Genomic DNA, 13,527 nt, shown 5'->3' on the forward strand with positions numbered 1-13,527 from the left:
GAGGGCTCTCGGGCCCTGCCGGTCTCTAACCCGCCCGTCTCCGCCTCGCCCCGCTGGGGAACCCCAGCCGGGAAGCCGTGCCCGGGTCAGGCCCCACAGAACATGGCGGCGGTGGCACACCGTGTGGTCTGCCTGGACCCAGCGCTGCGCCTGTGGGGAGGCGGATCTGCGCCTTCTGCAGTTCAAAGCAGCTATTTTAGCTTTGGATGCCCTATGGGGTATCCAGTAGTCTGTGCCTCACCAGGTGGCAGCCCATGGATGGTAAGTACCCCAAAACACCCAGCCCGGTGATCTGCCAGGTTCGGTGGTGGTCCATAGTCCTTGGGGCAGGCATCTTTCTCCAAGCTAGTGCTGGGGAATAAAAAAGCTGTCACGGCCTCTTGATTGAATGGGCACTGTCATAAAGCATTAAATTGCCCTCTAAACTCTCACCAAGAGTATGTGTGTCTGTCTGTAAGATAGTGTTATGGGCAGCAGACACCTTACAGTGAGGAGACTGGTGCTTTTTCACTGCTGCTGAGGTGGGGAGAGGCTCTGAGGAAGGCAGAGGTGCTCTGCTCATTGGACCCAACGTACCTGCAGAAAGCGTAGCTTGGGGCTGACTTTCCATGACCAAGGCTACACACATCTACACTTTCCCCCTCTTAAGTAACATGTCTCTCGCATCCCTTTTTCCATAGATGCGCCACCCCTGGAGACATTTAAGGCCAGGCTTGATGTGGTTCTGAGCAACCTGATCTAGTTGAAGATGTCCCTGCCCATGGCAGGGGGGTTGGACTATTTGACGTTTGAAGGTCCCTTCCAACCCAAACCCTTCTATGATTCTGTAATGTTGTATCAGGTCCCTTCGCCTCTGCTGGGTACTTTGTTGAGTCTGTTCACAAATAACATCCTTTTTGTCAGCTCAATTTTAGCTTGCTTTATTTTTTCTCTCTAATGCAACCCTTCTGGAAAGAGCTGAAGCCTATATATAACTTATAAAATACTTAAGTGAGGCAGATGGAAATTCAGGTCTTTTCTCTCCCAACCATTAAATTACTGAATCATTCTCTGAATCTTTCTTTTTCTCAGATCCAATGGTGAACTAATTATGCCCTAAGTTTGGAAGACTTACAACGGAAAGAACCAAGAATACTGCACATCAAGTTAATGAGTACTTAAGCTAGCACCTAACACGGGAGAATGTGTTTACATCTCCCTCAAATAGAGAGTTAAGGTTTGCCCATAGGCTGGCAGAGCATCCTGGCCGGTGAGCTATTGGGCATGAGGTTGCAAAATGAGGATGTGGTATTGATGCATAACTCCAAGAGATGGCTTAGCACCCTACTTGGAGGCAAGCATTAGGGGTTAGAACTAAAAATACAGAATGGCAAATTGAGGTTGAGCTCCGTTTGCCTTACCACAGTGCTTGAATCCAAGGACTTACTGCACCAGGAGGAGCATAAAACAAGCATTAATGCAGCCTGATATTAGCCATACTTGGCTAGGGACCCAGTTATTGGGGCACAGGAGTCCTGGCTGCTTAAACACGGCATTGAACAGGACTGACTTCTAGCTGGATACATTACCAACAAGCATATGATTGTCTTCTAGCCCAAAGTGTCTTTAATTAATTGGGTCTTCTGTGGAGAAAACCAGCTTCAGCTAGAAGGGCAGCGAGTACCTCTAATTCTCGGCATCATCTGAGGGCTCCGAGGAACAGAATGGTTTTCAGAAAGACAGGAGCTGTGGATAAGAATTCCCTGAGAGAGAAAAGGAGATAAACTTGCCCCTCATCCACTAGGTAAGCAGCAGCACTGCCATTTTGGAAGAAAATAGTAACTGCTTTAGCATGTTGTGACAGACTTGACCTGTAAATTACATGTAGTCTCTCTGATTCTAAAATGAACACAGTGGTACTTGCCATGAAAAGTGGATATTGATCCAGTCCCCTTGCTTGGAAAAGCCTACCCACGTGCAGAGTAAGCGTAGTGTCTGGTGTGTGCTTTGGCCCTTAGTGCCTTAAAACTGGGTGACCTGATTGCACATTTCCTGGTCTAACTCCCACTTTGTGTGCGTGCTTGGGTTCATTAATGTGGGATGTCCTCTTCTAACTGTCAATGTGCCGCTTGTGTTCAGTGCTGAAAATCTCCCTTCAAAGTACTTTATCCATTCTTCTGTAAAGTAGTAGGAATATGGAATCACCTGCTTCATTATGGGGCTGATATGCATAACTTATTAATATTTTAATAGCTAGTGCTTTGAAAACATCATGTTGTAAATGCATTACTGGGTATTTCCCCGAGAGCCGAAATGAATCTAAGGAGGACAAAAATGTATCATCCCTTGTATGCCTTTGCTGCTTTTTCTAGATGCTGAAGAGAAGCAGAGTGTTGTAGATGTGAAGTTATTGCCAGAAGCAAAAAAGGGAAGAAAAGATCTTTCAGGATACAATGTGATTTATCAAATGAGTTAAGGTCTGCCCACACCATGCTGTGACATACAGTGCAGAGAGGCCAGAGATGTCACCACCTAAGTCACCTTCAGAAGAAGATACACAGTTGTGGTGCTGAGCCTGTCAGTTCAGTGCCCTTTGCTTCACCTTTCATTAAGCCCCACAGAGCACAGCCTGTGCAATCCAGTTTTGGAACTGCTTAAGTCCATACTCGCGTATCAAGACCTATGTTCAGAACTGAGTGAGTTTCATGTGGCTAACTGAACTTTCCATCAAGCATCTTAAATAAAGGAGTTCTGCAGGTTCCAATGCTAGAGATTGTGTTGTGTTCAGCAAAAGCAGATTTACCCAGCATGGAAAAGACCTCTTTCTAAGCTGTCACTACTTGTCATCCTGTGGGCTATTCAACTGTTTGCAGGGATACCTATAGATAACTTGTGAAATCCATGTTGTCTTATAATCTGATAGCTGAAATTCACTGGATATAAGCTCCCTGGCTGAAATTCACTGAATCTAGACACTTACCTTATTCAGAAATCATCCCATAAACCAGCTTTAAATAGTATTTGCTAATCAGGACAGTATTAGCATAAATTTGACTTAATGGAGGAGAATGTATCAGGTGCAAAGTTATTAACTGGATTGAAACCAGGTGTTAAAATAGCTGTGTTTTTCTAATGCCTCCCTCATCTTCAAATATCAAAGTCCAGAAATAACCTGGGTTCCAGTTGGAGTTGTTGAGTTTGAGAATTTCAGATTCATAAGAAAACTTGGTGCTTCGGATGTTTTCATGCTCTTAAGAAAAAAAAAAAAAAATATATATATATATACACTACATGTCCTTTTTACAAGAACATGTACTGATAGGACAAAGGGGGAATGGCTTTAAACTGAAAGAGGAGAGATATTAGAAATAAATTCTTCCCTGCGAGGGTGCTGAGGCACCGGCACAGGTTGCCCAGGGAAGCTGTGGCTGCCCCATCCCTGGCAGTGTTCAAAGCCAGGTTGGACGGGGCTTGGAGCAACCTGCTCTAGTGGAAAGTGTCCCTGCCCATGGCAGGGGGTTGGAACTGGATGAGCTTTAAGGTCCCTTCCAACCCAAACCACTCTATGGTTCTATGACATATAACTTCCTGGGGAATGGCCATTTCAATAATGTTTCCGAAACTCAACTCTTGGAAGTTGGCTCCCCAGGCTGCAGAGTCTGGGCAGCCCATGGTGTTAGATAACGTGGTACCTGCAGTCCTTGGCAGGCAGTGAATGGCAGAACCTGAAAAGTCAATCTTAACAACTGTGTTTCAGTGAACACTTTGGGTGGAATTTCTGTGGCAGACTAAAAAGCTTGAGCTATGAGCCAGTCACCTTGTCTACCCTTGATAACCAGTGGAGAGAAATAGACATTCCTGAAGATGGTTTGTCTTGTTCTGAGACAGGTGTCTGACAGGGATGAGCTGAATTCCTGTCTGGAAGGGGCTGTGCTAGAAGGAGGTGAATCACTTTCTTGATCTTCTGTGTCTCCTCATTGACTGTAAAGGTTATAGAGGTGAATGTCTCATACCTGAGTGTACAAAAGTTAGACGTTTAAGAAATCACTTCTCAGTGTTGTTTTTAATGAGAATTTTTCAGCAATGTACTTTCTGTGGGAAAGCTCCTGCCCAGCTCGAGTTCTGACATCTTTAGTCAGAAAAAAAAAAGAGAGAGGAAGCCATAGGGACTTCATGTTATACAACATAACATCCATATCAGGGAATCTACAACTATACCGAGGGTTTCCTCATATTTTTCTTCTTTGCTTAGAAAGAAAATACAGCCCCACAAATAAATCCAACAGTGTTAAAAAATGCAGTATCTTCAAAAATAAACAAAACAAGTCCCAGCCTTTGAAAATGAAAAAGTTTAGTTTTCAAAGCTCAATTTTAATTCCGCTTTGATAAATCTTTATAATGTTAATATACAAACTATATGTATATTTGAACATAATACTTATATTAATCTATCCTTTACAAGATTTCAACTGTACAGGACAGAATGTACTGATACTATAAAAAGAATCCTTATGCAATACAAAAGTTCTTGGGGACAAAACTGTCTAAACCATAGCTGAAAATGCTATGTACGTAGGAGTAACAAGATAATACCTTACCATCCCCAGAATGGCTATTACATGTTTGACAGCCCTACAGGGTCGCTGCTATTGGAAGTTTGATCCATGTGGGCTTGCCCCAGGAGTGGCACGAGTCGTGTTCTTACAGCTTGAGCACTCACTGCCTGGCCCATGAAGCAAACACTCCTAGTGTCACCCCTGAGATGGTTATAAAGTATAAAAGGAGCAAGATTTATAGGTGAGGCTGCGTTTTCAATGGCTGGTGGTTTCTGTACAGCAACTTGACTGGTGTAGAGAGATATTAGAGGTAGTAAATTTTTCTTCCAGTTTCTTAGTTTTTCCTTTACTTCTACATAGAGATTGAGCACCTGGTATTGGATGAATTATCGACATTATGGCATCCCTGATGATGCAGTCTAATTTCTGTAGGCGCTGAGCACTTGAAATACACTGAAATTGGAAAGCTGTGGTGTGCTTGCACGTCTGAAAATTACAACAGAAGTTCTTCAAACTAGAAGGGGATCTCCATCTTTTCTGAAGTGGTACCATTGAGGGACACCGCCGCACATGATGACGCTTCACCAACAATCTTGTTTTCTTGAGAGTTATTAGTAAATCCGCATTGTAATTGTAAATACAGATGAGTACCTGGGAAGTAACCATTAATTAAATAGATGGATACAAATGACTAAATACATTTCAATGAGCTTTGCTGTCAGTCTTGATTGTGTAAGCTCTGAAAAAAATTCCATGCTGTAGAGCTAATATGCACATATACAATTATGTTTTAAATTACTGCATGTATTTGGCCACTATTTTCTAGTGTGGATTACAGTGTGGGATAGTGTAGGTGTAGAATATAAGGAAATGGAAGCTCCATATGGTTCTGATGGAAGCATGGAAGAGATCTTAAAAATTAAATGCTTTGCACTTTCCAAGCTCACTGTGTATTTTCAGCTATTTAAGGCTATGTGTATGGGTGAGCCTGAGTCTTTTCATTTCAGTTTATCTCAGTCTAAGTTTGGGCTTTTTGAACAGAGAGACTGTTAGATGGAACTTTGTGAGTCATGCATTTAGCTCCCTCAGGGTCTGAGGAGAGGAATACCAGCCTTAGGTATCAGTAGTCCTTAATATCTAGCCAAGAAGAAGAGCAATAATCAGATGTAAAATCAGTTGAAAATAACAAATTTGAAAGATTAGGAAGAAATATGAAAAGAAAATACAAAGAGGTTCAGCTGAGCTCCTTTGTTATCACTGAATCAAGTGCTACTGTACAAAAAAATAGTCTTTGAAGCTTAAAAATGTTTTGTTGACTGGGTAAACGACAGGAGAGACACTAAAGCTGAGGACAGTTTTTGATCTTGGCTTCACATGGAACAAATCGTAATAGGAACTGTGATTCATGTAGCCTGTTTTTTCACCCCAGTGAAATCATGAACTTGCAGAGGGTGCAGGTTAAAGACTAGCTGATGAATTGCAAGCTTCAGACTGTGGCAGACAAAAGAGAATCTCTATATACATGGCTTTTGAGATGTTTTTTCCTCTGTAACAGTATGTGTTTCCTTCTCTTTTCTATGGTACTGTTCTGTGACCAGCAGGTCAAGGGAGGTGATTCTCCCCCTCTACTCCACTCTGGTGACATCCCACTTACAGTACTGCATTCAGTTCTGGGGCCCCCAACACAAGAAGGACATGGACCCTTTGGAGCGAGTCCAGAGGAGGCCACAAAGATGATCAGAGGACTGGAGCACCTCTCCTGTGGAGACAGACTGAGAGTTGGGCTTGTTCAGCCTGGAGAAGAGAAGGCTCTGGGGAGAGTTTAGAGCAGCTTCCAGTACCTAGAGGGGGCCTACAAGAAAGCTGGAGATGAACTTTTTACAAGGGCCTGTTGTGTCAGGACAAGGGGGAATGGCTTTAAACTGAAAGAGGGGAGATTTAGATTAGACATTAGGAAGAAGTTCTTCCCTGTGAGGGTGCTGAGGCGCTGGCACAGGGTGCCCAGAGAAGCTGTGTCTGCCCCATCCCTGGCAGTGTTCAAGGCGAAGTTGGACACGGACTTGGAGCAACCTGCTCTAGTGGAAGGTGTCCCTGTCCATGGCAGGGGGGTTGGAACTGGATGAGCATTAAGGTCCCTTCTAACTCAAACCATTCTGTGATTCTACAAAATACCAGTGTAAACAAATCAGTGTGTATCTTTTCTATGCCCCTTATGATGAGCAGCAATTGATAATTGCATATTAGATCTTACCTCTTTGAAAGTCTGCAGTGGTCCTGCCAATGCTACCTGGTTTTGCCCTAGAATCTTCCTCAGGGAAGTGGAAATGTTGGAGAAACATTTTCAATACTTTCATTTTACTTTTTCTCCTTTAAGATAATTTCATACTGGGGCAGGCTGAGGGGGTGGGTTGTAGCAAATCATACTGGCTTCTGAGTTTCTCTGAAGTCTAGAGATGCTGAAGAAGGATCATTCTACTTCAAAAGCTGGGTATTTTTAGCGAGCAGCAAGTCTTTTGTCAATAAAACAATGTCCATAGCACTCACAAGCTGAGCTCATATCTGCAGGAAAACATGTTTCGTCTCAGCCACTGGATACACAAAAAAATGAGAAAAGTGATTTGCTGTGAGAAAGAAAAAAAATAATCTTCAGCCCTACCGTGATCGATCACTTAAGGAGAAACATACTTGGATGTGCTCACAGGGCAGTGGATACATCTGGCAGCTGAAGAAGTCTTCTGGGCAGCTGCCTCTCGAATCATGAAGTCAGTGATGGTTACTGTGATGTTTTCCTTGTTTTGTGTACAAAGCGTGCAGTCACGCTGCACAGGAAGCGTGATGTCAGGAGAGTTTGAGCTCTGACTCCAAGAGTTTGCGGCTTTTGTAGAGCTGCATGGCCCTACACGGTGTGTGCAGGAGAGTGGGGTCTCTGCACAGGCATCTGACTGTCTGGGATTCCCTCCAGCTCCCTCATTTGCTTCACCTTTTTACTGCCTCACTTTAGGCTGACTCTGGAATTCCCTCCATCTCAGATCAGGTTTTCACAGAACAGGGAAGTTTTTGTGAAACCCCCTTGTAACAGCATTGCTTTTCAACAGCAGTTCTCCTCTCCATACAGAATCCGTGTTGGTGTTTTACCCCACAGCTGTTCCCTTTCCTTGTTGTGCTGCATGGCACTGTTTGCTCCTCACCTGGCATGCTGTCTTCTCTGACATGGGCCTAGAGAGATATGTAATAAAAAGAAAAATTAACATTGCAATGTCTGTGCTTGTATTACTGCAGCATCTTTGACATCAAAGTCCTGCTCAAAATACTAGTACAGTAAAGAACAGGGATTTTCCACAAGCAATACTATTTTGATTGTTTAAAAATAGACTTCTATCTCTAGAAACTATATTGAATTTTCTCTTTTATGGCTTAATGATTTGTTGTTATGACAGACTTAATCAATCTGATGAGTCCATGTTCAACATTCTGGCAAACACAAACAGCCCTGGAGTGTTTTCTTATTCCCCAAAGGCACATTGTTTCCATGTTTATTTCATTCTGATGTTTTATCTGGAAACCATATTTCTTTTTCTTGGAGAAAAGTGTACTGTTCCAAGTACATTGAAAGCCATGTGTTTAATTTACTGAATATAAAATGATCTTTTTATTTAGAAAGTGAAAGGAGAAGGTTATAGAACAAAAAATCCAGCTAGATAACAGGTGCAGAAGTTAGAGAGAGAAAAAGGGAAAGATTCATCATATAAAAATCACAGGGCAGATTTAAAGGCAGTTTGTAGTAATAAAGAAGACTGTTAGAGCCTCCAAGGCAAGTCCCGTGCCTCATTTCTAAAAATGATCTACGCAATGTCCATTTGTTTGACTGCACGATCAAGATCTATTTTCCATAACTCATTTCTTGCTTTCGAATCTTCATTTTGTGTTCTTTAACGTCACTTATCTGCCAGACTATTCTAGGGCCTCTGAAGTGCAGAGAGATGGTCTATTTTCAGGCTTTACTCCCATGCAGAGTTCCAGTATGTGCTGCAGGTCTTTGGGGGAGGGGTTTGTCTCCTGAAATATATGAAGCAAGTACTATAAAATACTGAATAGAAAAAAAAGCAGAGAGATTTTAGGCTAAAAGAAAAGAATGTAGATGTAAGTGTATCTATCTTCTATGTGACTCTGAGTCTACTAAACAGGACCATTCTTTAGCAAGCACTGCATCTTTTTTTCATTTCAGTACGTCGTTCTGTGAAGGCAGATGAAGTGTGTGGAGCAGCAGAACTCACCGTTTCTGTTCCTCACAAAGTGCAGGTCAGAGCCTATCACATGGAGTGGTTCCTACCTTTCCTATGGCAGGCAAGACAATAAAATTTGTTGTCACGCTGTAACAACTGCTGCTTCATCCTAACAGCTTTAGCGCATTGCTTAGACCCTGCTCATGTTTGTGGGTGCTGTGCAGAAAGGGCCTTTGTTAACTGGACCAGCTTCAGGAATGACCTGGGACATGCAGACTATTGAAATAACTTGTCAGTGCAACACTTGAATATTTGGCGTGTCAAGATAATTTAGACTCAAAGCTCTATTTAAATATTGTTGTGTTAATACAGCACAGTTAATAATAGCCTAGTGCTAGGCAGGACATAATTGCATGCTCTCTGGAGGGCAATTTGTAATGAGCAGTGTTGTCCTTACAACTTTGATGATTTGAGATCATCTCTGCAGCTTCAGTTTAAATGACACACCCAAGGCCAGCCATTATCTCTATGTATTCTATACATATAGTCTGATAGGACTCGGATTATAGTCTGGTAGGACTATCATGTGCTACCATTTAGTCTGATGGGAATTGTCTTTAATATCCATGCATAGAGTATTTGTGTCCATGACAGCTCTTTAGTGCCCGGTAAGACTTTTGGTGTTCACTTTATTATGAAGTACAAGTGGTCAGCCTTAGCAGAAGGCTCTTAACAAGTGAATTAACAATAGTTAAGATTAAAATAAAATGGGCATAAAATAATATATATTAGTATATAAATATAAAAGTATATAAATAATATATATTTTTAATAAATATATAACATATAATATACAAAAGCATATAAAATACTTTTAAGTGATGTCAATTAATATAGATTTATAGTTCTAACAAATCTGAGATCTTACCTAACTGCAAGAGTTCCTAAATTCTGATAATCATGCAGCCATGTAAACTGTCATCCTTTTGACACACTATTCAGTAGAAAGCCTAATTGGAGTGCTAAAATGTACTGCTGAACCCCTTCAACTCACTCAGGGGAAACTTACGATCATAGTATGACTTTTAACCACTGGAAAAAGGCAAAATAGAAATGGATTAAAATTGCATCTGCTGAAAAGTTGTTGTTGGACAGGTGTCTTTCTCTGCTATTTCCATGGGAGATGGTGTATCCCGGTTTGATTAGACTTGGATGTTAATAAATACTTAGTTTCATTTCTAGTTTGGGGCTATTTTCCATGAAATCTCACAAGATCAGCAGTGGGTTTTTCTGTCTTCCAGGGGATTCTGAAGTCCCCTGTAAGTCAAAACACTGCAAGCAATTCATAGCTTCCTCTGGTTTCAGCTGACTCCCGCTGCCCGTGCCTCAGATAATCAAGCAGCAAATGGCCCTGGGTGTCACACCAGTATTGAAATTTGTCCGTGTCAGTGTTACACAGGTTCCTTATATTCTCCATGACTTTCTTTCTTCGCATTCTAATAGTTAAAGACAAGGTTTCATGTCCTTTGAGTTGCAGTGTTCAGAGATATGACAGATTAACTAAGCTCTTTAAAATGGCTCCCTAATTTCAGGGTAGTTTGCTTGACATTGATGGTGTAATTAAAATTACAATTCTGAGCTTTTTCCTCTTTTTCATAGCATGCATTTCCATAACCTACTAGTATCATAGAAAATGAAAGAAAAAATGATTTCCTATGGCTTTCTTTTTTGACTGAAGATTAATTTACCTCACTTCTGCTCTCCACAATATTGTAAACAGGCAGATTTGTCGACACACGTAATGTGGGTTTTCTTGTACTTTCCTGTGATGTGTCTGGTGGTTGTACTCAGAGACAGCATTTTCGTCTGGATGAAATGGGTCTAAATCCAATACAGGCAGATCCAGGTCTGCTTTTGGCCAAGTCATTCCACCTCCAATGGCTTAGTTTCCCCATCTATAAGATGAAGATAACGTACTGGCCTCCTTTTAAAGTGTTGTCAGATTTACAGAGGTGAAGTGCTGCTAAAGAACACTTTATTATCAAGTTCTGCATCCTTGGAGCCTGGATTAAGGTGAAGGCATTTGCCTTGTGCGCATTTGTTCTTTCCGAAATACCTATCTGCTTTACATTTATTTTTAGAAGATGGCATGAATTTTGAGGTTCAAGGAAATGCTTCTTGCACTTGAGAGCAGCTGTCTCCCTTTGTTGACCCTTTATGGCATCAACCGGTCTCAGATACAGGAGTGTTTCTGGCATGACTCAATGACTCATCCTAGAATTGAAGCTCCCAAGAATCAGGAGAGCAGAATTGGAAGGTAAGTAGGTTTACCCACTTCTGATCCCATTTCTGGGTGAGACTAAAATACCCCATGTGACTTGGATTCCACATCTCCTAAGTTGAAGATTGGTCGTCTTGATGTACATAATTCACAAATCAGTTTGGGGGCATTAGAAAACAGCCTGACGCATATTTCCAGATTACTTTGTGAGAAGTACTGCAGGAGCCATCAGCATGAGAAATAGCAAGTGATTGACAGAAAAATGCTGCTGCTGCCTGATGACGTGTGAACAGTTTGGCCAGCTCAGGCAGGGGATCTACGGCAAGAGGCTTCCTGAGTCCCCAGCGTTCTGAGGCGAGTATCTGGGAGGAGGCTGCAGGACCCTGAGCTACAGCTACAGTCAGTCTGGAGCCAGCAATGTTTCATGATGCTTGAGAAGCTCTTGCCCTCAAAAAAGCAGGGTGAAAGCTGCAGAGCCTGCAGAGCTGGTCTCCAGCTGAGAGGTGCTCAGTCAGTGGGTGCTAATTGGGCTTGAAAATGCGTGCTGGGTTCTCTATGTGCCTTGCTTTAGCTGTGGGGCTTATATGCGTGGAGGTAGAGCCTTCTGGTTTAGTCCTAAAGCTACCATCTTTCATCTATGGTCAGAACCAAAAGGTCATATTGTTTGCTATGGGAAAGCACCTTGTTGGTCAACTAAAAATAGAGAACAATTTTTTTAAAGCATTTTTACTTTTATTAATACAAATGTGAATGAAGGAGAATATTTTAAAATGTATCAGATGAAATCTGCATGTGCTTTGCTATTAGGGAATGGTTGCTGTGAGGAGTCCTACTCTTTTTCTTTAGACTTTTGAAGGTAAACAACTTCCATAGGTGCGATTTGTTTAAACTATACTTTTATCATAAACACTATGAAAAAGTATTGGCTTTTATTAGAAAAGTGAAGAACTTGAGAGTCAATTGAAGTTAAGAAGAAATGGGATTTCTCCTCCTCCAACTAACCTGATTTTAATGTTAATGAAACCCTGACAAAAAAATCTCCAAGAAGGGTAAAAACTGAGAAATAATATTGAGTGTTACAGAAAAGAACTGTTTTTAAGTGGTTAAAAGAGCCTAAGGTGTTGCACAAGCACTGATGAGATTGCTCATTCCAAGTTTTATTTCGGTCACAGACAGACATACTTGTTCTGAGAAAGACACACAGGAACTGACAGAGTATCCACACACTGTAGACAGTCTGTGAATGTGACACCATGATTTAGTGTGTCAAAATCAGCGGTTCGGTTGATGTTTCCAAGAGGTCAATTGCCCGAGGGTGCTGTGTGTTTATTTTCACCTCAGTCTAACTTGTAGATGCAGCTTATCAGTCTTCTCCTCTTTCTCTCTCCTCTCATGTGGCCTTTAGTGGAACCCAGTTATGTAGCTTTAGCTGAGGCATGCTGTGTACTGTATGAAGCAGCCTGTAGATGCTGACTGCTGGGGAGTCTGAGAAACAAACTCTTTCCTTCACAAACGAGTTGATCTGCACCCTTCTGAACAGCATTACCTCAGAGTTTGTTCAGATGTCTCCACGTGCACAATCTCTTGTTGATGTTATGTGTCATCCTAGTCAGGATGCTTGTATTCATCATTGACTCTCGTCATGTATTTCAGCTTGCATTGTCTTGTATGTGCAGTGAAAACAATCCTATCGATCATTTTACTGTAAGGTTTTAGATCAATAATTTATCCAAAATTCTCTTGATACCTATTTCTTCTTTGAGGGAGAGGGCAAGCACATGTTAATGCAACAATGAACCCACAAGCAACAGTGTCAGCAGCCCGGGGAGCAGAATGGGACCTCAGCACTTAAGTCTTTGCTCTGCTGCCTTCTCAGGCTGCCCATAGTATCCATGCTTCTTTGCCTTTAAAAATAGCTAACAGTATTAACATCTGAACGCTTCTTTGGAGACATAAACTATGTGGATATATCACATTTGAGTTGATTCTTACTCAAGAAGTAAGCAAGGGGTATATGTACAGGTGTATTTCCAAAGAAAGTTTTAATTACTGCTGTCCTCTGCAGACCCTCATTCCTTACTCCAGGCAGTAACTGGCATTCCCCACCATCAGCCAACCTGAATAAATTCATTCACACAATCTTCATTGTTCTCGCACTCTTCTTGTTTTTCTTGTTCTTAAACACACTTCAGCCACAACTGACCTGGTTGAGTTCATATGACCCAGCCCTCGGAGCACTGCTGACCATTCATTAACTGAGAGAACACTGATTACTGAGTGTTAGGCTCTACGTATTTTCCAAATTCTTCCCATTGTTTGCTGGTGATGCAAAGGAAGTGTTTTATGCCAGTTCTGTGACCACTGCAGAGCAGCAGTACAGCCTGTAAGTAGAAGAGCAAACACCACAAGGTGCAGAAGCTGCACAAGCCACAGTTGGATAAGAAGAGTAGGGTATGGGCTATATTTGGCCAGGGATTGTCTTTTAATG

The sequence above is a fragment of the Strigops habroptila genome, chromosome 6 (assembly GCF_004027225.2).
Source record: "Strigops habroptila isolate Jane chromosome 6, bStrHab1.2.pri, whole genome shotgun sequence".
Taxonomy (NCBI): Eukaryota; Metazoa; Chordata; class Aves; order Psittaciformes; family Psittacidae; genus Strigops; species Strigops habroptila.